At 47.2% G+C, this 25,751-nt stretch overlaps 1 protein-coding gene across 1 annotated transcript in view; it reads right to left on the bottom strand.

The window, feature by feature from the left end:
- HIVEP3 (HIVEP zinc finger 3) overlaps nucleotides 1-25,751 on the bottom strand; it is a 533,741-nt gene that overhangs the window by 155,134 nt on the left and 352,856 nt on the right. Inside the window, exon 3 of the mRNA XM_061122237.1 lies at nucleotides 22,135-22,215. The gene's annotated coding sequence lies outside the window, so the exon portion shown is untranslated. The remainder of the gene's footprint in view (nucleotides 1-22,134; nucleotides 22,216-25,751) is intronic.

Here is a 25,751-nt window from a genome sequence, read left to right as displayed (position 1 = left end):
CTGACCACTGGCTCATGGCTGATCTCCTCCTGGCTCCCGTAGCACTATGTGCTCCCCGTGGCTGCATCTGTCTGCCTAAGGAGGCTATGACCTCTCCAGGGAAGGGGCCAAGTCAGATTCCTCCCTGTGCCCCCAGCACCTGAATCTGGTCCTGAGTGGGCACTGGGAAAGTGGATGAGGGGGTCAGTGAATGAAGAGAAGGATGCCCTGTAGTAGATGGCTTGGGAAGCACTGTAAAAGCAGCCTTACAGACTTCCCAGAAGCACCATATAACGTCAGCTCTAGAGAGATTGAGAAATCAATCTACCTTCAGAAACCGAAGCCCAGATGGGGAAGGGTGCCACCTGTTTGTGGCAGAGCCAGGGACTCGACCCAGCTCTCCCCAGGCTTCTCCGTATGACCATGCTGCCCTTGAACCTTGATAACAGGCTCTAGGGGATTCATCTCCTCAGCAATGAATCCACCATCCTGGGCTCAACCTGGGACACAAATGCCACCAAGACCCAGTCTGGTGCTCAAGTTGCTGCGCAGACATGTACCTAAAGATCTGCAAAGTCGGGTGAAAAGGAAGCAACAGAAATTCATAGAGGGACCACCCAGGGGGATGCAAGAGGTCAGGAGAGACATCTTGGAAGAAGTGACATCCAATCTGAGTTTTAAATGAGAATTTACGAGGAGGACTCAGTTGGAGATGAGAGAGAGGAGAGGAAGTGGTAGTCCAGTGAGAGAGAAATGCGCAAAGACACACAAACACGAAATGATACAGCAGGATGGGGAACTGCACAAGCCCAGCAGTGAGGCTGAAGCGCTCAGTACAGAGGGAACCTGCACTTGGAGGCTGGCACAGAGGTCAAGGCCAAGTCAAGAGGGGCTCGAAAGCCACACTCATCCAACTGGACTCCAGTTTGCAGGTAAAAAACCTTATCTCTGGAGTCCATATGCCCCACAATCCCCCTTCCTTTGTCCTTCCACCATCTCCAGTGAGGTAGGATGCTATAACCTTACTCGGTCATTTACCCAAGCAGTCCCTCAGGGCCCTGGAATAAGCTCTTCTCAACTCACAGGCCCTCTTCTTGGCCATGCAAGAGCCTTGCATCTTAGATGCTGGAGGAGCTGTGCTATGCTAAGAATTGCTACTTGGAGAAATGAGTTGACTTCAGAATATGGTGTTCTTAGGGATAAGCCTGTCAGGCTCCCCTGTCCCTGGGATTCTCCAGGCAAGAATACTGGAGTGGTTAGCCATTCTCTTCTCCAGGGGGTCTTCCCAACCCAGGGATTGAACCCAGGTCTCCTGCATTGCAGGCAGATTCTTTACCGTCTGAACCACCAGGGAAGGCTAGGGATAAGCCCTCATCAACAGGTTTGGAACTTTAGCCAAAGCAGCTTCTCTTGGGTCTGAGTGAATGAAAGGGTTACTGCATGGGCCAGAGCTCCAAAGGGATACTGTTTGGAGCTGAGAGAAGGCCCACTTTGGCCATGCATTTCCATACAAGATTGTACCTACACAAGAATCCTGGAGGAACTACTTGGATCTTTACCAGGCTCCAGGACTCAGTAAAAACTTAGAAGCATGAACCACGGAAGGCTGGCAAGGGATGGAGCTAAGGAAGAAGAGGCTTCAGGAGCTATGTGGCTGGTACCCTGTGTGGCTACCACCATCCCAGCTTTTGGACGGGCTGCCCACTACTGCCCTCCTGGCCCCAGCACCTGATGGTGACACTTGGGACCCATGGCAGAACCCAGCAAATTGTATGCAAACAAAGGGCTGTTTCCATGAGGCCCCAGGGCTCCTTTTTCCTTTTTCTATCTTATTTACTTACCTTTAATGTGGGTTATTGTTAAAAAGTCGTTACTGAATTTGTTACAATATCGCTTCTGTTTCATGTTTTGGCTTCTTTTTGGCCATGAGGCATGTGGGATCTTACCTCCTGGACCAAGGCTCGAACTCGCACCCCTGGCTTGAAAGGTGAAGTCTTAACCACTGGACCACCAGGGAAGTTCCTCTTTTTAAAAAATTGAAGTATAGTTGATTTACAATGTTGTGTTAGTTTCAGGCATACAGCAAACTGATTCATTTATACGCACATATACATCTTTTTTTTTTTTTTTTTAATCAGACAGTGATTATCCAATCCCTATCCAATCCTTAACTGATCACCAGCTGAGTGACCCTTTGTCCTAAAAGGTCTTCCAGGAGGCAATGCCCTCTGAAAAAGCGCTTTTCCTGACTTGGAAGATCCAATCAGGCCTCCTGTGTGACAGATGTGGAAACTGAGCCCGGGCAAGGGGAAGTGGTTGCCTAAGGGTCACGCGGTGAGGCGACTGTGAGGGTGCAGGAGGACCCAGGGCTCCTCACTCTCCACCTCGCCACCCCGACTTCCTGGAGGTGACTCAGCAAGACAGTCGGCACAGGAAGGAAGTGGGAAAGGGAAGCCCAGCCCGCTGGATTCCAGGTCACCACTCTGTTAGTCCAAAGCCACCAACCACCTTGGCCATGTGGCTCTGCCTGGTGTCCGTGACCTTTTAGCCCTTCCTTCCCAAGGCCACAGCTGCTGACCATTTCCTCCAGGGTGAGACTCACTTGACCTCTCTGGGGTCTACAGGGACTCCCGTGGTGCTTCCCTCTGCTAGGTCAGGGGGTCACTTCCACAGACTTGGCAAGTGGCCGAGCCTGTGTGGGTCAAAGGCTCATGAATGAAATGAAACCAGGAGGAATTACAGCCTCGGTTTCGTAACTGGAGCTCTGGAGCCAGTATCCTGGGCTCATCGGCTGCTGTCTCTGGGTGCTTTGGTTAACTCGGTTTCTTTGTAAATCTATTAAGAAAAAGTGATCCCACCTACTTTGTCAGTTTCTTGGAGGATTAGCTGAGATCTTACATATGAAGCCTACCATAAACTAAGCCATTCATGGTAGCCCCTGTCATTGCTGCCTTTGCTAGGTAGATTGCCACACATCATCTCATTTAATTCCCATGGCAAGCCTGAGAAGTAGATAAATTATTCTCAGTTAACTGGAGAGACACCCGAAGCTCAGGGAGGAGTGGGCACCTACCTCAAGGCTGGTGGAGATAAAATTTGAATCTGGTGCAATCTGATTCCAGGGCCCGAGTGTTTCCCCACCAGTTGCAGCACCTTCTCTTGGTGTTAGGTGTCCTTTGCTGGTATTTGCACTCCTGGCTACAGGCTTGTGTGGGCAGGACCTCTGTCCCTCCCGTAGGACTAGAGTCTTGGCTCTGCCACTTCCTAAGAGTGAGACTGGGAGTCTCTGAGCCTCTGTGGTCCCATCCACTGCCTGCAAATTGGCTCTCTCCTGGCCCTCTTCACAGAGGAGCAAATGAAATGCCCCAAGCTTGCAAACCATGGTTTCTGAATGCGCAGTGTTATTCCTGCAACCAGAACAACTACTAGAACTGTGATCAGTGTAGCCTGAAGCTGGGGGTTCGGGAAGACCAAGCCTTGAGGAGAGTCTATCTTGGTCACCAACAGAAAATACCACAGCTTCTTTAGCCTGGGGGCTTTCCATGTGCTGAGAACAGGCCTCCGAGAACAAGGAGGAACAGACTGTAGATACATCACAAATCTCTCTGCTTCACTGGACTAGAAGTTCCCCCAAAGGGCAGGACCAGCTCACAGTACAGGCCCTGGATGTTGGATGAAGGACTGTCTGCCCCCAAGCTCCAACCACATGGGCCACCTGCTGGGTAACCAAGCAGGCCATCACCACCACCTCTAAGATCCCCTGACTCCCCAGGGAGAAGATAGCATCCCCTCCTTTGTGAGCCCCCGTCCCCACCTCAACTGCAGCATATTATCATACCATATGTCCTATTTCAACCTAGAATTCTTGTTGGAGCAAGGGGAGGATTTGAATAAATAAATACACTTAAACTTAATTGTTTTCCATCTGTTTCTCTTGCTGGATTGCAAGTCTCTTGAAGGCTCATTCTGTGTCATATTTATAATTCTCAAAGACCAGCACAGGGTGCCTGTGGGGCTTTGTGGTGTGGTTCTCCCTTCATCCACACAGCCTGTGTCCTGTTTCACCATCTTCCCATACCCCCAACTCCCACAGGCTGGGCATGTATCAGAATGATGAATAAAACAGATACTGATAGATTCCACTACTAGCAAAAGAACTGGCTTATATATATATATATCTTGACACATTCTGGGCTTACTTTTGGGTTCTGGGCTATATTTTCAAGGAGCAAAGTCCTTGTTTAAGTAATCTTCTGCAGAAAAGTGAGCTGATATTAAAGATCCATTATGGGATGGCAATAAGGAGTAGGGGCTTCCCTGGTGGCTTAGTGGTAAAGGATCTGCTTGCCAATGCAGGAGATGCAGGTTCAGTCCCTGCATCAGGAAGATACCGGAGAAGGAAATGGCAACCCACTCTAGTACTCTTGCCTGGAGAATCCCATGGACAGAGGAGCCTGGTGGGCTACAGCCCATGGGATCACAAGAGTCAGTCATGACTTAGCAATTAAACAACAAGGAGTAGGGATTCATCAAAAGCCCTATAAAGTTTTCTTTTCTCTTTTATTTTGCTTCTGAGAAGAATGACTGGCCACTTCTAGGACATACCAAACACTGTCTGACCTGCATACAACTGGATTATGAGAGTTTGCTGTGGCCTTTTAACCACTGACTGTACCATGCACAGACCCCGCTTCTTGTCTGACTCAAGGAACCCTGGGAAAAGCAGTATCAAAGGCTTCCAGGGGTGGGGGATGGGAAGAGCAAGCAGAGAGCAGGAGTTTCTTAGACCCCAGAGCCAGGAAGTGGTTCCAAGCTTCTAAGAGTCTCTGGTTTTCACCTAGGAAGAGGGAAACTCAAACCCTTCCTGCAGAGTTCCTACAGGACCAGTAGGAGATGATAGGGTGTTCAAACAACTAGCTCAGAGCACAGTAAGCATCAATTTAGACATTCCACAAACATTATTTAGCATCTACTATGGGCCAGGTAGGCTTCCCAGATGGTGCTAGTGGTGAAAAACCTGCTTGCCAATGCAGGAGGAAGAGATGCAGGTTTGATCCCTGGGTTGGAAAGATCCCCTGGAGGAGGGCATGGCAACCCACTCCAGTATTCTTGCCTGGAGAATCCCATGGACAGAGGAGCCTAGTGGGCTCCATAGGGTAACAAAGAGTCAGACAGGGCTGAAGTGACTTAGCATGCATGCATGGGCCACGTGCTATTCCTGGTACCAGAAATAATATACAGACAATGCCGTTGTGAGTGCATTAAGACAAGCAAAGCAGGGAATAGGATGGGGGCAGCAGGAGGCATGGCCATGTTAAATAGGGGCCAGAGAAGTTTTTACAAAGGACACATTTTAGTAAAGCCCTGAAGGAAATGAGGGAGTGAACCCTGTGCACATTTTTCCCAGCAGAGGACACTGCAAGTGCAAAGGCCCTGAGGCCAGTTTGAAGAGCAGTATAGGGGCCAGAAGGTATGGGGTATCGCAAGTTGTTGGTGGCTGAATCACCGGGGCTGTGGAGGCATTTATAAGACCTCTGGCTTTTACTCAGAGAAAGGAAGTCACTGGAGGCTTTCCAGGTTGACACAACCTGACTCTTATAACTGAGCAATACCTTTCTGCCGCTCCTTCCCTTCAAAGCCTTATTCAATACTCAGACCTCTGCCACTCCAGCTCATAGGCTTTCTCCTTTCTCACATTCTTCCAGCTTTCTAAATTGACCCGAACCAGGAGGACCTCTGCACGTTCTGCCAAATGTGGGCTGGAAAGGGGCCTTGCAGAGAGACTGTAGGTGGAAAGAGAGAGAAACAGAGAGAAGCCTTCAGCAGGGGATCCTGCTCTCCTTCGGTGCTTGGAAGGCCTCTGGGCCTGGTTTGGCTTCAGTAAGCACACACACTGGGTGCCCAGTGATGCCGGGGACACTGGCAGAATCCCCATTGTCACTTCATCATCTGAGACAGCTCAGCACAGAACTAGGAATTTCATTTAGTAATTCCTTGCCCTGTTTGTTTACCAAAAGGTGAAATCAATTGTTCTAAAATGAAACAATTCCCATCTCTATCAGTAGCTCTTAACCTTTTGTGGGTCACCTGCCCCTTTGAGAATCTGCTGAAAGCTATGCGCTATCTCTTCAGAAAATGAACACAGAATATGCATTCATTCTCTTGTGACTTCAGGACTTTCACAGATCCCTGAAAATTCAGCAATGAAACTAATGTCTATGCTGACAGGTTCTGTCTGTAGTGCCAAGGGAATCAACGAGTGATGCAATGAATGAACAAGTGAAGAATAAAGAATTTGCATGCGCTTGGAGGAACTCAAGGCAGGACAAAGACAGACATGCAGCACCTCTGGACAGCTGGATTCTTGCTGATGGTTCCTATAGGCTTCAAAGAAGCCAACTGAGATGTATTAATAGCATGTGGTGAATTTTTACTGGATAGGTGTCCTCCAGAGAGAGCACCTCATTTCCCTTGTTGTTCAGTCGCTAAGTCGTGTTGTCTGACTCTTTGCAACCCCATGGGCTGCAGCATGGACTCTTTTCCTTAAATTTTATCTATCGCTCTCATCCAGCCCTTCTGAGTGACCATCTTTCTCAAAGGTATCACACACTTTCCTTCCACTCCCAGGGTGCCCTACACAAAGCAGAATCTCTTCTGGGTAACTACGGGGCAACAGGGTAAGCATAAATTCAGACATGTATAGGTAAGCCATTTCTTCTTCCTGACATACAGCTGAGCCAGCTGAGACCTGGAGCCCCAAGTCAGTCCTTCCCCATCATCACCCTCCTGCTGGGACCCTGGCTTCCAGCCTCCCTCTTCATTTTATTTTTCTGATACATGTCCTGAGATGCTGGAATGAACTTTCAACTCATTCTTAAGAGCTGCACCTCTCCATGTCAGGCTTTTAACATAATCTCATTTTCTTCTACTTACTGTACTATGTTATGACAGAGGGAGACCTTCAGATGTGACTGGAGTGGGTAGGGATCTCTGTCCAAACATGCAATAGCCCCAGAGAGCTCTTCTGCTAGACCAGAGTCTCCAAGGCCCCAGAGACAGAGCTCTGAGGCACCTCCCACTCTTCTCTCATAGGTCTCCCTCTCCGCCCTCCTCTTCCCCCCACCCCACCCCACCCCTGAGCACCAGGCTCTGGCCACCTGAGCTGGGAAGTCCCCAAACAAACCCGCTGTTTCCCAGCTCTCTTCCTTTGCATGTGCGGTGCCTGCCACCTCACACGGAGGCCACCACCTGCTAGTCTTCCAAGAGCTCCCATCCCTCTGCACAAGCCTCACCTTCCCAACCTCCTCAGAAGATCTGTTTCCTTCCTTGGCAAATCCAGGGTCCTTACCTCAACCGTGGCACCTGTGACATTGTATTTCTGAACTCAGCCCTTCTAACAATGTCTTTCCAACCTCTGTTTTGAAACTTTTTCAGGGGAAACAAAGGTAGAGCTTAGGTAAACACAACTGTTTACCTGTTCATCCCGTGACCTGTGTCTTATTTATCTTTATTTCCCCAGCAAACAGCACAGGGTACACATTGATGCTTCAGTACATATTTGTTAATAAATGTGTCCTTTGTAGAGTTCTTCTCTCTTTACCCTAAGAGCCGGGCTGTCTGTTGTAATCTCAACCTCCTGCCCTCCCACTGCCTCCATTTCCACTCTGCTGGGAACTTGTTAGAACTGTGTGCAAACCACGAGGAAATAGGTACTAAGGGATTCTCTTAGGGGGAATCTGATGGACTTCTATCATGGACTTCGGTTATTGTGCCTTAAGTGATGGCCGTTCTGGTGTAGTTGTGCCTTCTGAGACCCAGTGGGTGAGGTCACTGGATGGGAAAACTCCTCCAGTCAGTTGTCATAGTAACCATGACTTTCAATTTCATGCAAGCGAGTCCCTGAGAGGAAAACACACCAAGGGGTGGGGGAGGAATGGTAGGAATCCATCAAAGGCGTCCTAGCATTGTCCTCTCATACCCTTTTCTTTGCTTCTTGCTGGTTTACACGCTCAAGGTAGATGCCATTATGTGTGGGCATCTGAGTAGAAGCCGCTTAAAATAGCCACCCGACTATTTCAGGGAGCAGTTGAATATGCATGAAGCTATTTTAGAAAAGATGTGCCCAGCCCAGCCAATCCAAACCCCATCCTTTCCCTTGGAAATGCCAAGAGGAGCTGAATGGGACCTTTCTTAGTCTTTCCCACTGGGGTGGGGGTTTTTCAGAAGCCGCAGAAACAACACCTGGGCTAATGTTGGTCTAGCAGCCCTGTCAGCTCTGCCTCCCAATCCTGCGGTCACAGAGGCTCCAGGCCAGAGAGCTCAGCCCTCCAGAGTCCTTCAGAGCCTTGGCAGCCTTCAACCACAACCGAGCTACAATCCAGTTGGCCTGTATTTGTTCATTTATTCCTTTAACACACTTTTATGGATAGATGAAATGAGACAAGTTCATTTGAGGGGGTAGATGGACAGGTGAGTGGGGACGACGGCCTTGTGGTTCCTAAATAGAGGGATGACTGGAGGAAGGAGCCCTCAGTTCTTCCTAATGGCTTGAGAGAGTGGGGGATGGTTGGATATGGTTCGGGGTGGGAGGGAGGGTGTGCCTGTAAGAAGGCGAGAAAGAAAGGGGAGCAAGACTGTGGGGGCCTGGAGTGCTAAGCTAAAGCATGCCACTGTCTCTGAGCCCCCGGCTGGGCCAGGAAGGCTCCCTTCTGAGCCTACAGTGCTGGTGCACCCCTGTTACTGCCCTCAATCCAGACCGGATGTCCCTTGGGCAGAGTCTCCCGGTCATCTATGCAACCCAGAGCCGGGCTAGGCACTGAGCAAATGCCCAGAATTTTGGTTGAAAGCGTGGATTCTGGAACCAGACTGCGTGGGTTCTGATCTGAACTCTGCTTCTCACTAGCTCTGACCTTGGGCATGTTATCAGCTTCTTTGCCTCAGTTCTCTCACCTTAAAATGAAGATAATAATAATAAGAAAAAATGAGGATAATAATAGTACCTATCTCTTTTGGTGAGAAGTACATGAATTAATATACGTAAAGGGATTAGAATTCTATGGGGTGCCAGGTAAGAAACATCTAAAATTATTAGCTGTTTTTATTATTCTATCGAATCTGGCTTTTATCTTGACAATAGAAAGCCATCAGGGAAGAGGATTTCTTTCCAAAATAAAAATAAGTTTACTGCTTTGCCTGATTTTACTTACACATGTCTACCATAAAAGTTAAAGTGTTATAAGTACAAGGAAGAAAGAGGGAAACTATCTTACATGCTAACCCGCAGATAACTGTCATTAACATGACTATCTAGGGACTTCCCTGGTGGTCCAGTGGTTGAGAAGGTGGCTTCCAATGTAGGGGGCTCCGGTTTGATCCCTGATACGGGAACTAAGATCTACATGTCTCAGGCAAGTAAACCACCTGCGACAACTAGATAAAGCCCGAGTATCACAAAGAAAGATTCCCATGTGCCGAAACAAAGGCTCCCACATGCTGCACCTAAGACTTGACACAGCCAAATAAATAAATAAGTAAATATTTGCTTAAAACATGACTAACTTTTTAAGATACAGTTGATCGTCATTATTCAAGGACTCTGCATTTGCAAATTCACTGACTCACTGAAGTTGGTTTATAATCTCGAAATCAACACTCACAGTGCCTTTGTGCATTTGCAGATGCACACAGAACAAGACGCACACAGATTTGAGCCTCTCCACGTGCGCGTTCCCAGCTGAGGTCAGAAAGGTTTCAGCTCCCCTATGTCAACAAGTGTCCTTTTTACAGTCTATTTAGTGCCATTTTTGTGCTTTTTGTCAGGGATCTCACTGTGATGTGCCTTACAGAGACAACACGTGTGTTAGATAAGCTTCCTCCAGGCAAGACTTACAGGGCTATTTGCCATGAGTTCAATGTTTATATATATAGTTGAAATATATATATAAAATAAGATGTATTTAATAGATATACACATAAAACAAGGTTATGTATTGACAGGTTGACAAAAATGTCCAGAGGCTCCCAGGCCCCTAATGTTACATTTCCCCTAGGAGTGATGGTTCAGTGCTCACTGAGCCAGTGTTTGTGGAACTTTATAGAACTTAACAACTGTGAATAACAAGAACAATAGAACTTTTCTAGATACACAGATATATACCATTTGGACCATACTTTCCACATTATTTTGACCATCTTAAAAAAAAGGTAGTAATCAGGACATCCCTGGTGATCCAGTGGTGAAGAATCAACCTGCCAATGCAGGGGACACAGGTTCGATTCCTGGTCTGGGAAGATTCCACATGCTGCAGGGCAACTAAGCCCTCGAGACGCAACTGCTGAGCCCACACACCTCAACAATGGAAGCCTGTGTGTTCTAGAGCCTGTGCTACATAACAAGAGAAGCCACCCCAGTGAGAAGCCCAGGCACTGCAACAGAGAGTAGCCCCACCCGGTGCAACTCGAGAAAGGCTGCATGCAGCAATGAACGCCCAGCATAGCCAAAAATAAACAAATGAATAAAATTTAAAAACCATATCCTATTATGTGAAAGGCAGCTTTCTGAACCCATAAACACATACAGGTCTCTAGACAGCTGCATCTCCATGGGCATTCTTTTACTTATTAACCTACTGATGGACGAATTGATTGCTTCTGATTATTCACTATTTTAAACAACACTATGATAAACAGTCTTATTGGTAATAATAAAATAGCCAACATTTATTCAGTGCTTACTCCGGGCCCAGCACTCTGCTATGAGTTTTATAAGTATTATGTCATTGAATTTTATTTATAATAAGTATACATATAAATTTACATATGCATATATAAATTATATCTATGATTTTTATAAGTATTATCTCATTGAATATTATCTCACAACAAGGCTATGAAGGTGGTATTATTATTATAACCACTTAACAGATAAGGGATCTGATGCTTAGAGAAGTTAAGTAACTTTACAGGATCACAGGGCTTAAAACCAGGTCTCTCTGACCTCTGATGCCTCTTTCTTAACCAGTATGCTCTGCTTCCTTCTTATATGTACGATTCCAGGCACTTTTTGACTGTTTCCTTAGGATATCTGTTTAGAAGCGGACTGAGTTGAAGGCTATGCACACTTGAAAATGTTGATACATGTTAAGTTCAATTCACAGTCCACCAGCAGTCCTCCAGGGCCCCTGTGTCCTACCGCTCACTTCCCCAGGTGTTCTCACACTCTGAAATAGGCAACCAGCGGTACATCTTGACTCCTTAATGCACGTCCTTTGACTACGGGTGGCTGCCCTTCATACGCTTGCCATGCCCTGTGTTTTGTCTTCTGCAAACTGCTTATTCATATCCTCTGCCCATTTTTCTACTGATCTGTCTTTACCCGATTTATGAGCTCTTCTGTCTTAGTGCTATTAACCCTTCACCCATCATACACATGTTCACCCATCATACACACTTTTCTTAGTTCATTATTATTCTCTAACCCTGATTATTGTGGGATTTTTTTTGCCCATGGGTCTTTAATGATTGATATTTTATTTCATGATTTCTGGCTTTATTTTTCTACTTAAGGAGGCATTCTCCATCCCAACAGGGTATAAATATTCCCTCACTGTTTTTCTTCTAATACCTTTCTGGTTTCATGCTTTTTCTTTAGCTTGGAAGTACTTTGATGCAAGAACTGAGATTTAGATCTAGTTTTATTCTTTTATTTTTCTCCTAAAATAGCTAACTTGTTATCTTATAGTATGTTAGGAATCATTTGCCTTCTTGTCTCTAATTTTAAACACCATGCTCACTTACATCTACTTTTGGGTGCTCTGTTCTTGTCCATCAATCCACAAGCCTATTCCTTTACCAACACTGATTTTTTTTCTAGGTTATTTATTCTAAGTTTATCTTTTCAGATATACTTTATAATCATTTAATGGAAACACTTTATTGGAATTGGAATTTCATTTAACTTATAGACTAATTCACAATGCCTTCCCAAGTTTATTCCTGGAGTTCTGTGTCTTTGGAGACTGGAGTCTTTTCCCTCCATGCTTTTCCTGACTGGCTCATTCTGATGCCACCTTCTTCAAGGACCCTGTTCCAGACAACCCTGCAGAAACAACCACTCTCTCCCCCAACACTCCCCATGTCATTCTTACGTTTTCACCCCGAAGGACAATTATAGTGAGATAGCGGGCTCTTGGAAGGCAGGGTCCCTGCATGGCCTGTTTGTGCACCTATCGCCATATGTTGGTAGATGGTCAAGACCATGGAGATATTTGCAGAATGAATAAATGAATGAATCAATAAGTGAATGAGGACTCCCCTGGTGGTGCAATGGACAGGATTCTACCTGCCAATGCAGGGAACACCGGTTTGATCCCTGGTCCAGGAAGATTCTATATGCTGGAGAGCAAGTAAACCCACATGTTGCAACGACTGAGCCTGTGTGCTGCAACTATTGTGTATCTAGAGCTTTTGCTCTGCAACAAGAGAAGCCACCATAAAGAGAAACCACCGTAATGAGAAGCCTGTGCACGGCAACTAGAGAGTAGCCCCCATTCACCACAACTAGAGAAAAGCCCACACAAAGCAATGAAGACCCCATGCAGCCAAATACAAATAAACAAAATTATTCTTAAAAAACAAATGAAGGAAAGACATATTACTAGAAAACTGAAAGTGAAGTAGATTTTCTATCGAAAAAAAATTTACTTTTCCATAGACTTTCATTTAAAAAACAAAAGCTTTGTCTTCAGCTAAATTCCTGAGACCATGCCAGAATCAGAGAAGTGGTGGCTGCTAGGGTGATGTGCCAAGTGCAGCCTGCCCCAGCACCTCTCCCCAGAGACTTCCACCCTTGCCGAGCAGCCTAGGCACTTCTCAGGGAGGCTCTCAAGGCCTTGAGGACTTTCCAGAAGGAGGAGCACAGGCATTCATGAAGTGCCTGTTTGAACTTTCCTGGAAGATACAAAACTTCTGAAAGGTTGGTATCACTAGTCCCATTTTGTGGATGGAGAAACTGAGACTCAGAGAGATGGAGCCCTGATCTAGTAACTGACAAGACTGGCAGGAGATGAAGCTGTGGAACTCTGGCCTGGAAGCCTGGCCTCTCCCACAATAATGTCCAAAGCCCAGAGTCTGAGAGGCTAAGGGGCCCAGAGAAGAGTCCCACATGGAGTTGGAGAGACAGGGTCTTGCCTTCACTTTTTTCCTCCAGAGCAGCAGTGATGCCATGGGCTGTGCCTGAAGAGCACTGAACTCCAGTCTAAGAGCCAGTGTCCAGGCTGGGGATGTGTTACACCGGCCCTGCTGTCACCCTGGGACTGGGGAGGGGAGCTTGGGTGGAACTGGAAGATTAGCCACGGGGGAAGGGGCTGGTCTCCAGCTCACATCTGGGGACGCCCTTCCGTTTTCCTCCTCCCAGTCTGCCCAGGGTTGGCGTTTCTCGACTTGGCCCTGCAGGCCCCTCCTGGGAGTCCGGCCAAACAGCCACTTCCTTATGGGGCTGGCAGCTGCTGGGCCAGTCTCAGCTCACTTCTAAGCCTGGATCAAGGCTCTGGTTTCTCATGAAGGACCGTGGGTTGGGGATCGATACATTCAACTGTCTCGGCACTGTGTCTGACCCCATGTGGGCCCCAGGGACGTGGAGATGAGTAAGCCACTGGCTTCCTCCCTTGTGGCTCCATTCTGCTCACGAGGCAGAGTGTGCGGAAAGTTTCTAGCCCCACCTTGGTGCCACGGTAGAGATACCTAAGTGCTGGGGGAGCCTAGATGGGGAGAGAGTGGGGAGACGGTTCAGCAGGCACCACGCTGTGAAGGTTAGATGTCAGGCTATGGCATGTGGACCTCACCTTGTGGACAAAGGGAGCCGTCCCATGTTTTGAAGCAAGAGCCTCCCACAAACAGGTTTGTGCTTCACAAACACACCAACCAGGTATGTGTGTGTGTGTGTGCATATATATATGTGTGTGTGTGTGTGTGTAGATTTCTTTTTAACATAAATTACCTATTTTAGATTAAAACAATTATTTTTCCTAACAAAACTTTAGAGAGTGGCATTATTTTATATTTATATATTATTTTATATTTTGGTAATGTCTTAAAGACAGCTGGATTTTTGTATATGCCTCTACACTTGATCTTTATTTTCAACAAACATGTATAGGTTTTTAAAAAAAATTTTTTTTAAACATGTATAGTTTTTAAGATGAAAATTAAAGCATCTCCATTTTGTAAAAATAATACCAAACCTAAGAGAACACTGAGCAGATGGTTATGAACCCAGATGAACCGGTGACCCATATGGTGCCTGGGAATGGAAAGAACCCTGGACTTACAGTTCACATTCAAGCTCCTGCCGCTGACATGCTGGATTACCTTGAGCAAAATTACTTCCCCATCTCAACCTTAGTTCCTTTGCCTGTAAAATGGGAATTCTCTCACCTCATACACAGGGCTACCATCAGGACAAAATGGGATGTCAGAGGACATTATACGTTTGTACACATTTGACAAAGGTAAAACAGTAAGGTGAGGAAGTCTCTCTCTACATGGTCATGGACGTTTCAGATACCCTGCTACAAACTCACCACCATCCATTTCTCGAGAAGTCTCTCTCTCAGATGTTTCAGCTCAAACTCAAGCCTGTCCTGTGAAAACATGGCCCTGTCCAGAGAAGCAATCGTTCATGTGTTCGGCAGTCCACCTGCCCGCCAGGTCCGGCCTGCTGGGCTGGGAACATCAACATCGGCCCCTTCCTGGTGAGGGAAGGAACAGGGAGCCGGCTTGTTCTCCGAGAGCAGAAGACTGGCCGGCGAGGAGGAACATTTTAAGGTGGGACGCTTCCTCCTGCACCATTGGCAGCTGTCTACATAAGGCATCCATTATGTGCTGCCCCTAAGGCCAGTGGGCCTGAGAGGCTAGGCTAAAATTAGTGCAAAAATGCACACCCGCCAGAGACACAGAACATCTGAAGGTCAGATGCCTGCAGCCAGCCACCCGGGCAGGAGCCGGGGAGCGGGCACGGAACAGCTGTGGCAGCATCGGCCTCGGCTTCCTCTCGGGCACTGGGACGACAGCCCTGCCCAGAGTCCTGGTTCCACAGCTTGGCTTGAGTTGAAAAATAAGATGCAGAGTACAATCCCAAACATGTTTTAAAAAAAAAAAAATTGTGTACATTCATAGGAAAAAAAGGTGGGAGAGGAATTCACTAAATATCCAAGAGGCAGTATCAAATATGGAATAGTGGCTAAATTTTTTTTCTTTTCTTGTACCTTCCAAAACATTCTCAACAAATATATACTACTTTTTCAATCAGAAGAAAACACAACTGGACTTCGCTGGTGGTCCAGTGGTTAGGAATCTACCTGCCAATGCAGAGGTTTGATCTCTGGTCCACTAAGCCCGTGCATCACAGCTACTGAAGCCTGTGCACCCTAGAGCTCATGCTCTGCAGCAAGAGAAGCCTCTGCAATAAGAAGCCCATTCATCACAACTAGAGAGTAGCCCCCACTTGTCACAACTAGAGAAAGACCACGCACAGCAACGAAGAATGAGTGCAGCCAAAAAATAAATAAATAAATACATAAAATTTTTTTTAAAAAAACACAATAAAAGATGCCATCCATTCTATGTTTATGTTAAATATAATTTTGCATATATCTTAAATTTATAAAAGTGATTAAATTGTATACATTTATAGTCATATAGCAAGGGCTTCCCTGGTGGCTCAGACTATAAAGAATTTGCCTACAATGAAGGAGACCCGGGTTCAATCCCTGGGTCAGGAAGATCCCCTGGAGAAGGCTTGCATGGCAACCCACTCTAGTATTCTTGCCTGGAGAATCCCATGGACAGAGGAACCTGGTGGGCTACAGTCTATGGGCCACAGAGAGTCAGACATGACTGAGTGACTAACACACGCACACACATGGTCATATAGCATATATGTGTACGTAAATGTGTTTAGATATCTAGTCCACTGATGTTCATCGCTTTGAATTCCAGAATATCAAGCCTGACTGGCATTAAAGAGAAACATTCTCCAAGTCTTCCTTTTATGGAAGAAACTCAGGTCCCAGAAGCAAAGCAGGATGCTGAGAAATTACTTTTCACTGATCTTCATTCTGATAGGAGTTTCCCCAAATCTTGCCCACTTTAATTCTGTTGTTGTTTTTACTCCCACTTTATGGAGAGGGAAACTGAGGCACAGAATTGATTCACCCCACAGCACCCAGCTAGGAAGCCACAGAGTGAAGTTCCAGCCCTGGTTTCCTACCCAGAACCCAGGGAGCTGGAAGGAAGAATCTGTGGAAAACACTGGCTCCCTACTGTAAGTAGAGCTGCAATGAATGCTGGGGTGCATGTGTTTTTTGGAATTATGACTTCCTCCCAGGATTAGGATTGCTGGGTCATATGGTAGCTCTATATTTAGTTTTTCTTAAAAAAAACTTTTTTTTATTGAAGGATAATTGCTTTACAGAATTTTTTTGTTTTTTGTCAAACCTCAACATGAATCAGCAATATAAGTATACATATATATCCCCTCCCTTTTGAACCTCCCTCCCATCTCCTGCCCCATCCCACCCCTCTAGGTTGATACAGAGCTCCTGTTTGAGTTTCCTGAGCCAGACAGCAAATTCCCGTTGGCTGTCTATTTTACACACAGTGATGTAAGTTTCCATGTTACTCTTTCCATACATCTCACCCTCTCCTCCCCTTTCCCCATGTCCGCAAGTCTATTCTCTATGCCTGTTTCTCCATATTTTTAGTTTTTTAAGGAACCTCCACACTGTTCTCCATAGTGGCTGGACCAATCTACATTCTCACCAACAGTGTAAGAGGGTTCCCTTTTCTCCACACCCTCTCCAGCATTTATTGTTTGCAGATTTATTGTTGATGGCCATTCTGACCAGTAAGGACATGGAAAGAGGCTTTATGTCCATCATTAGAGGAAGGTGTGGTTGATATATACAATGGAATATTATTCAGCCATAAAAAGGAATGGCATTATGCCATTTGCCAAGATGTGGATAGACCCAGAGCCTGTCATACAGAGTGAAGTAAGTCAGAAAGAGAAAAATAAATATGGTACATTAACGCAACTATGTGGAATCTAGAAAAATGGTACAGATAAATATATTTGCAAAGCAAATATGCATATTTGCATACTTACAGAAGTAGAGAACAAACGTATGGATGCCAAGGGGGAAATGAGGGAGGGTGGGATGAATTGGGAGATTGGGATTGACCTATATACACGACTATGTATAAAATAGATAACTAATGAGAACCTACTGTATAGCATGGGGAGCTCTCCTCAGTGCTCTGTGGTGACCTAAGTGGGAAGGATTTAAGGTCCAAAAAGAGGGGATGTATGTAGACATATAGTTGATTCACTTTGCTGTATCAGTAGAAACTAACACAACATCATAAAGCAACTATACTCCAATAAAAATTAAAAAGAAAAAAAAAAAAAAAAAAACAAAACTAGCTCCCTGAAGCCTCAAGTATTCAGTAAGCCATCCCACACAGGAACATGTTTTGACCGTCTTTCCTGAGATCTTTTGGGTGGTGCAGGCCCTCCCTGCCTCTGGGAGCCTTTGAAGGAACAAGTGCAAAGAATGGTGTGGGGACACAAAGGTCATGGTGCCCCCGCTTTCTCCATGTGGATCAGGTTGGGTGGGGAAGGTTTGCAGGGGAAGTCAGGCAGGTGCCAGATCTTTGGAACAGGAAGAATCAGCCAGGAAAGCTGACTCTCAAGCTCTGTCTTCCTTAACTGGCCCCCTCCAGCCTTCCAGTGCTCCAGCTCTGGAAAAATCTTGAAGCCACTGCAAGTGCTAGATTCTGAGCCTTCTGCTCCAGCTACAATGTCTGTCTGCAATGCCTGTCCCTGTCTATATACTGTCCCTGCTCTTTCAGAGCTCAACACATCCCTGCATTTATGCATTCTTGTTAGCAAACACATTTTCACTGGGTGCCTACTGGAAATGGCAACCCACTCCAGTATTCTTGCCTGGAGAATTTCATGGAGAGGGGAATCCTGGTGGGCTACTGTCCGTGGGGCAAAGAGTCGGACACAACTGAGCGACTAACACTGACACTATGCATTAGAGCAAGACAGACAGAGTCCCAATCCTGCCGGTGCCCCGAGTTCTTAGAGAGGGCTTAGCGTTCAGGCTGCACCAGGTCATTCAAGTGAGGGCTCTGAGGTCAGGCTGCCCAGGTTTAGCCTGGCTTGGCCACTTCCCAGCTGTGTGTGCCCAAGACAGTCACTCGGCCTCTCAGCATCAGTTCTCATCTGTAAAAGAGGGTGATGACTACCTGCCTCATTGCGCTGTTGTGTAGGTGGAGGGTAAATCCATATAAAACTCATAGAACCTATTATACAGAGTGAAGTAAGTCAGAAAGAGAAACACCAGTACTGTATATTAACGCATGTATATGGAATTTAGAAAGACGGAAATGACAATTCTATATGCAAGGCAGCAAAGGAGATACAGATGTAAAGAACAGACTTTTGGACTCTGTGGGAGAAGGTGAGGGTGGGAAGATTTGAGAGAATGCCACTGAAACATGTATATTACCATATGTAAAATAAATGACCAGTGCAAGTTCAATGCATGAAGCAGGGCACTCAAAGCTGGTGCTCTGGGATAACCCAGTGGGATTGAGGTGGGGAGGGCGGTGGGAGGGGGGCTCAGGATGGGGGGGACATGTGCACCCGTAGCTGTTTCACATCAATGTATGGCAAAAACCATCACAATATTGTAAAGTAATTATCCTCCAATTAAAATAAATTAATTAATATAAAAAATAAACTTGGATTACCTCTTAAAAATATTCTTAGAGCAGTGCCTGGCACATAGTAAGTGCTCAATAATCATTCATCATTATAATTCTTATTATTATTATTAGCATATTTCTCAGATTCCCTCCTTATGATGGCCCCTGCTCCTGCCTTCTAGCTGCCCCTCCTCTTAAGCCCCTGAGAGCATCAGTAGCTATGTGATATGGGCCTTTGAGGACTATTTGTCCTCATATTCCTGTATGTGGTGCAGGGACCATATTTATTCATCTCTATCCCAGGTCCTGGCACAAACACAGCAACAGTGTCTCCAGAACTACTGTCAAGTTGGTGGGTAACACATGCCCTCAACTCCAACCAAGAAAAGTCTCAGAAGCTCCTTGCTGCCGGGGCCCTAGAGGAGCCGCAGCTGGCCCTATCTCAGAGCTCACTGATGTTCCTCTAACTGTGAAGCCTGACCTGGATCCCACCCTCCTGAGCTGACAAGGGAGCGGGTACCAGGCTTCCTAGAATGCTTCTCTGTGTTGGGGAGCTGGGGAGCTCTGCAGGGCGGGTCATCCCAAACACCAACACAGACGCCCCACCAATCGGGATCTTTCCCATGGCAATGCCTTACCTACCGGTCCCTTTGCCTAGAGCGCACTCTTTGCCTTTCACAGTCCTCCTGATCTGATGAACTCCTACTGATCCTTCCACACCCCCTCTTCCACAGCGCTTTCCCTTTCTTGCAGTGTGTTGTTATTTGTTTACACATCCCTTCTGGAGAAGGGACCTTCTTATTCCTGTCGGGGCCCCCAGTGTCTGCCAGTGCCTGGAAGAGAGGAGTTGTCAGGAAAGTTCTGCCAACCTAAATTTTCAAACGAAAGTCTAGTCCATTGGTCTGACTGCCCATGAAGGCACAGGTGCGAACTGCCGCACTTGGACCAAGAAAACCCACAGGCCTTCCCAGGACACCTGCTCCATCGCTGGGATGGGAGCAGGGGGAGCAGCCGGGAACGTAAGCATCCCGTGTGACAGGCAGCGGGCTGGCCTTTCACAGAGCTCTGGCCCCTGATTCTGGAACCACCCGAGGAGGTGGGTATGTGGGAGATGAAGACCCCCAGGCAGAGGCGGTTACACTGCTCCCCAAGGGAGTGACAAGACAGGGCTGGAGTCCAGTGCTCTGGCCCCCAGAGCCTACTCTTCCGTCTGTCCCAGGAGACAACAGATGTGAAGGCGTTTCGAGTCCTGCCAAGAGAGGAAACTGCAAAACTCCACAATTGCAGAGTGTTACCCGCCACACAGAAAACGACTCTGGGGCGGGAGCCACCTGGGTGTGTAGTGGAGGGGGGAGGGCTGAGGAAGAAGGGCTTTAGTAACAGTACTGCATTTTTTCTCTCTTCCTTTCTTTTAAATATTTATTCATTTATTTGGCTGCGTGGGGTTCTTTGTTTCGGCACATGGACTCTCTAGGTGTGGCACGTGGGCTTGGCTACCCCACAGCCTGTGGGATCTTACTGCCTGGACTGGGGATCAAATCCACGTCCCCTGCATTACAAGGCAGATTCTTAACCACTGGACCGCCAGGGAAGTCCCTGAATTCTTTTTTTAAACAAACAGTTCTTTTTTTGCATTTTTAAAATTTTCGCTTTTTATATTTTTGGCCACATCGCATGGCATGCGGGATCTTAGTTCCCCAACCAGGGATTGAGCCAGCACCTGTTGGATTGGACTTAGGGAGTCTTAACTATTGGGCCACCAGGGAAGCCCCAACACTGCATTCTTACAGGACTGCTGTCTGGGGGGAGGCGGCCCAGCGTTCTTTAGGGGCGGGGGAGGAAGGGAACCAGGTCGGGTGGGAAGAGAGGTTCTGATGGCAAGTCCAGCAGCCCTCCACCAGAGAGGCCCCCCGGGTGCCTTGTGGCTGCCCTTCACTAGGAGATCTGAAGGGCCCCAGTGGGGCACAGACAGCTCAATGAGGGGTTCCTGCCCTGGGCCTCCCACGACTGATGTTCAAGGTTCTGACACAAGCATCTCCTTGCTGCTCTCAGCCTCTCCCTGGGGCCCAGAGTCTTCTCCTGGCATCCCAGACTGACCATCTGCCTTCCTTCCTCAGTCATATAGGGCCCAACCCAAGCTCCTTAACCTAGCATTCAAAGCCCCACCTGCTTCTCCCAGGCTCACTTCTATCCACTCTTTCTCTGTGCCTACTAATCCTACTTATTCCACCTTTGCACATGCTGTCTTCTTAGCCTAGAAGGCCCTTCTTCCTATTTTGCCCAGTGATCTCCTATTCATCCTTCAAAGCCCAGTTTAAGTTTCACTTTCCAATGGTCTTCCCTGAACCACCCCCACAACCAAACCCAGACAGGATGGACCCCTCCCGCCTTCACAGGTTTCCTCTACTGTGGCTATTTACACATCGCCTCCTCCTTCAGATGGGAAACTTTTTCAGAGCAACCATGTGCTTTATTCTTCTCTGAACCTCAGCGCCCTCTGGTCTCATCTCCTGGGCAGCTCTCCTGGGCTTCCTCACAGATCAGCCGATAAGCTTTGGCCTTGCACTCACTCCCACACAAAGAAAGGCCCTGCTCTTAGGTTAACCTGCTCTCCCACCCTTTGTTGCCTTTTACCCAGCTAGATCTTCACACCCACACTCTGCTGCGGGCCTGCCCATGCTCTCAGCATGTGTGGGCCACCTTTGCCCTTCCCATCTGGGCACTGCAGTCCACAGTGACCGTGGTGTGCTATGCAGCCACGACAGGGCCATGCAAGGTGACTGTCCGTGTTTGAATTCCACTTCAAGCACAGTTGGCTGGAAGGGACACAGGTCCTGGCCCCCAATGCACACATGCACACACAGGGTACACGCAAAGCCCAACCCAGGCTCCCCATGGACGGGAGGTCCATGGGACCATCAAATAGGAGGTGAGCCCTAGGGCAGTGGCAGAAAACTGCTGTGCCCTTGGTCCCTCCTCCCAGCCCAAGGCCTTGATCAGAGCCTGGAAGAGCTGACTTCTGGCCTGCCCCATTCACTAAATCCGATTCCCTCACATTCACACAGAAACAAAGAAAGGCAGGTTCCTGTCTGAGATTTTCCTGAGTAGTGAAGGCTGACATGGTGTCAGAACCGGTTCCCTGGCTCCTCTCCCAGGACACATTCCTAGCGCCATATGCTGCCATGGGTAGAAATGCCAGCTGCAGGACCCTGGACATTTGGCAGCATCTTCCTGAAGTCTTGGTAGAGTGCAGGGCTCCATTCTCCTGCCAAGGCTGGAGGCAGCCCAACCTCCCTCCTGGCCATACACACGCCCATGGTCTTGGGGTTGTGCTGAAATGGCTCCACGTCCCACGCTGGGAGGGAGTGATGGGGAGCTTACCTGCTAAGGGACAGCCGTGGTCTCATGGTCGAGATATGTCAGAGTTTTTTAAGAGCTTGCAGGGCTGTGCTGGAGGGAGGCCTGTGGGAAGCAGAGAATGTGAGAATATTATACCACCGCCATCTGTCAACTTGCACTTGAGTTTGAAAAACGCACCCCCACATGGTGAGCACAGCCTCACTGAGAAGAGCCTCACAGCTGAGCTCCAGCCACCACCCCTTTTCCAACAGGGTCATCCCAGGGTCAAGATCAGACTCCCCGGGGGTGCCATCGTAGCCTCCTGACCCCACTCCCAGAGCTGGAAGTCCGGAGTCAACAGCCCCCGCTGGAGCTTCTGTGTTCTATTTCTGCTTCCCAGTGGAGGAACTCTCACTTTCAAGCACTCCTTAAGAAAAACCTCCCCTCACAGGCTCCCAGAGCACGAATCGTTGTAATTCATTCATTCTTTCGTCCATTATCCATTCATTCATGCCAGCATTCCCTAGCCACTTGGGAAATCTCTTAGGTGCTGCTGTCAGGTCTTATGGAAGCAGTCACAGAAAAGGACAGCTCAGGTCCCTGTATACCCAGGGCAAATGCCGCAGCTCCCAATCCCCAGCCTGCTGGGCTCCCCTCTCCAACTGATCTCTGTGCTAGACATTGGGCAAAGCCCTTACACTCCACGCAAGACCACAGGATGCTTCCATCAATTTTAGCATGAGGACTCCTTCTCATGCGAAAGTATTCCTCAGAACTGCCCCCCACTGCGCATTTAGCAGCTTTTCTTTGAAAAAAATACAAAAGCTACAGGAATGTGCTAAGTTGTTCCAGTCATGTCCGATTCTTTGAGACACTATGGACTGTAGCCTGCCAGGCTTCTCTGTCCATGGGATTCTCCAGGCAAGAATATTGGAGTGGGTTGCTATGTCATCCTCCAGGGTATCTTCCCAACCCAGGGATCAAACCTGCATCTCTTATGTCTCCTGCATTGGCAGGTGGGTTTTTACCACTGGCGCCACCTGGAAAGCCCTACAAGAACATAACGCTTTACAATTAATTTGTATTTTAGTGATCACAGCACCACTACATCTAGTTAAATAATGGTTATACACATTGGACACATTGTTATTTCTGTCTCCCATGTTTAAGGCTTTGACCCCTTGGAGATCCATTCAGTCAATATTTGTTCAATGGGTATTTAAGGGGCATCTCTGGGATGCCTGACCCTGGGGTCACAGGTTAGGGGTCCAGGTAGGGGAAAGAGCAGTGGCTCTGCATGGTGGGGTGCTTAAAGCTCCAACCCAGCCCAGACTGGAAGGGAGCCCTCAGCAGGCCACTTGGCCTCTCTCTAGCCCAAAATCCTTATGAGTAAAGTGGAGATGACCACCCTGACACTGGAAAGTCATAATAGGATGAAATGAGATAGAAAGCACTCAGGTTAGAGCCTGGCATAACGCAGAAGCTCAACAAATGGGCACCAGAGGATCTTCATCATCATTGACCATCACCCTCATCATCATTATTGTCATTATTATCACCACCACCACCATCGTTGTGAATACCCTCATCGTCAGACCACCACCACTGCCACCGCCACATCGTTCTTCCCGTCTCTTGCTGAACCCCAAGAGGCCTGTCCTTGCCCCTCCAGTAGGACACACTGTAGTCTCCACCTTAAAATAGAGTCATGTGTATGCACATTTTCTTTCTCAAAGTCATGCCCTGCTCTATAATTTCAGAGCTGTGTGAAACTAGGTAAGGTACTTAACCTGTCTTAATCTGTTTCTGCATGTAAAAATGGGACAAGGTTTAGTAACTCATGGAATTGCTGCAATGTAAATGCATATAAAAACTCAACACAATATCTCGGATGTGGTAAATGCTTAATAATTGCTGGTCATTATTACTGTTATTATTACACTTCTCCTAGCCTCTGAGCCCCTGAGAGCAGAGACCATGCCAAATTCATCTCAGTCTCCCCACAGAGTCTATCACAAGGTTTTTCTCCCAACAGACATTAATGAATGTTTGCTAAAACAGTCTTGGAGGCTTACACAAAATCAGATGCAAAATAACTCGAGGGACAGGAGCATGGAACATGGTCAAGGAGAGAGAAGGATAGAGCCCTGATGAGACTCTGAAAACTTCCAACAGACCTCCTGAAGGGAGCCATTTGTTACCTGGAGAGCCAATCTGCAGATCTGCTAGGACCTTCAGCCATTCATTCATTCATCAAGCTGACCAAAATCTCATTTGGTTCAATAACAAATCCTTGCCCAGTGCCTTTTCCCCCTATTTTAAATCTTGCTTCCATCTGGCACACCAGTTGGTCTTCACAGAAATGCTTGGAGACAGTTAGAACAGGTACGAACAACCCATTTTGTAAATAAAGAACTGGAGACTCAGAGAGGTGATGAAACTTGCCAAAGGGCACATAACAGTCAAGGCTATGGTGGAAAGTAGAGAAGGGTCCCATTCATGACACTGACTCCTTCCCACTGGCCTCATGATGTCAAGCACTTTACAAATCCGGAATCGCTCATTCTCACTGCCCACTTTGCTTTTCAGCAAACAAAACTGAATTAAGTTATTTTGGTGCTATTTTAACATGCCTGTTGGAAAAGAAAGACGAGAAGTTCCGTGAGTCAGGGATTATGAGAGCCACAACAGTGTAGGGGCAATTAAATGTATGGGTGCTGACCCCAGATGGCCTGGGTTCAAATCCTGACTCTGACATTCATTAGCTGTGGAACAGTGGACAGAGCACTTAAGCTCTCTGTGCCTTGATTTCTTCATCTATAAGGAAAACTCATTCCAGCTCTCTGCAGGACTGTGACAGTTAAACGAACTAATTTATCTGCAGTATCTAGAATAGTACCTGGTACATAGAAAGGGTTAGTTTTAATCATTATTATTTTTTTAATATTTTTTATGTTATACAGATTTACATAATAATATTTTAAATTATTTATGTATTTATTTATGATGACACTGAGTCTTTGTTGCTGTGCACGAGCTTTCTCTAGTTGTGGTGAGTAGGGGCTACTCTCTAGCTGCAGTGCGTAGGCTTCTCATTGCAGTGGCTTCTCTTGTTGCAGGACACTGGCTCTAGGTGTGTGGGCTTCAGTAGTTGTGGCACGTGGGCTTAGTTGCCTCACAGTATGTAGAATCTTCCCAGCCAAGGATCGAACCCATGTACCCTGCACTGGCAGGTGGATTCTTAACTACTGTATCACCAGGGAAGTCCTGTAGTCATTATTATTTGTGATGCATGCTCTGCACCTCGAACAAGGCCTGGCACAGAGAAGATCCCTAAAAAACATGTGTTGGATGGTTTAATGCATGAAATACTCCCTGGAAAGAGGTCGGCAGCTGTGCCTCCAATGTAGATGAGTCCATCACAAAGGGAGCTGGAGTTCTGGTCTCAGAGAACCTAGGGTCCCCGAGTTCCTAGGTCAGACAAAACCAGGAGGGAGGAGATTGGTTCAGGAGGTTTTATGTCCAACGCATGTCAGGCTGTGCATGTGCTGTATGCTCAGCTCTTCAGTCGTGTCCGACTCTTTGCGACCCCATGGACTGTAGGCCACCAGGCTCCGCTGTCCATGCAATTTTTCAGGTAAGAATACTGGAGTGGGTTG

Source organism: Dama dama, chromosome 20 (assembly GCF_033118175.1).
Source record: "Dama dama isolate Ldn47 chromosome 20, ASM3311817v1, whole genome shotgun sequence".
Taxonomy (NCBI): domain Eukaryota; kingdom Metazoa; phylum Chordata; class Mammalia; order Artiodactyla; family Cervidae; genus Dama; species Dama dama.
Note: the sequence above shows the minus strand (reverse complement) of the source record. Positions and strands in the feature narration are given on the sequence as shown.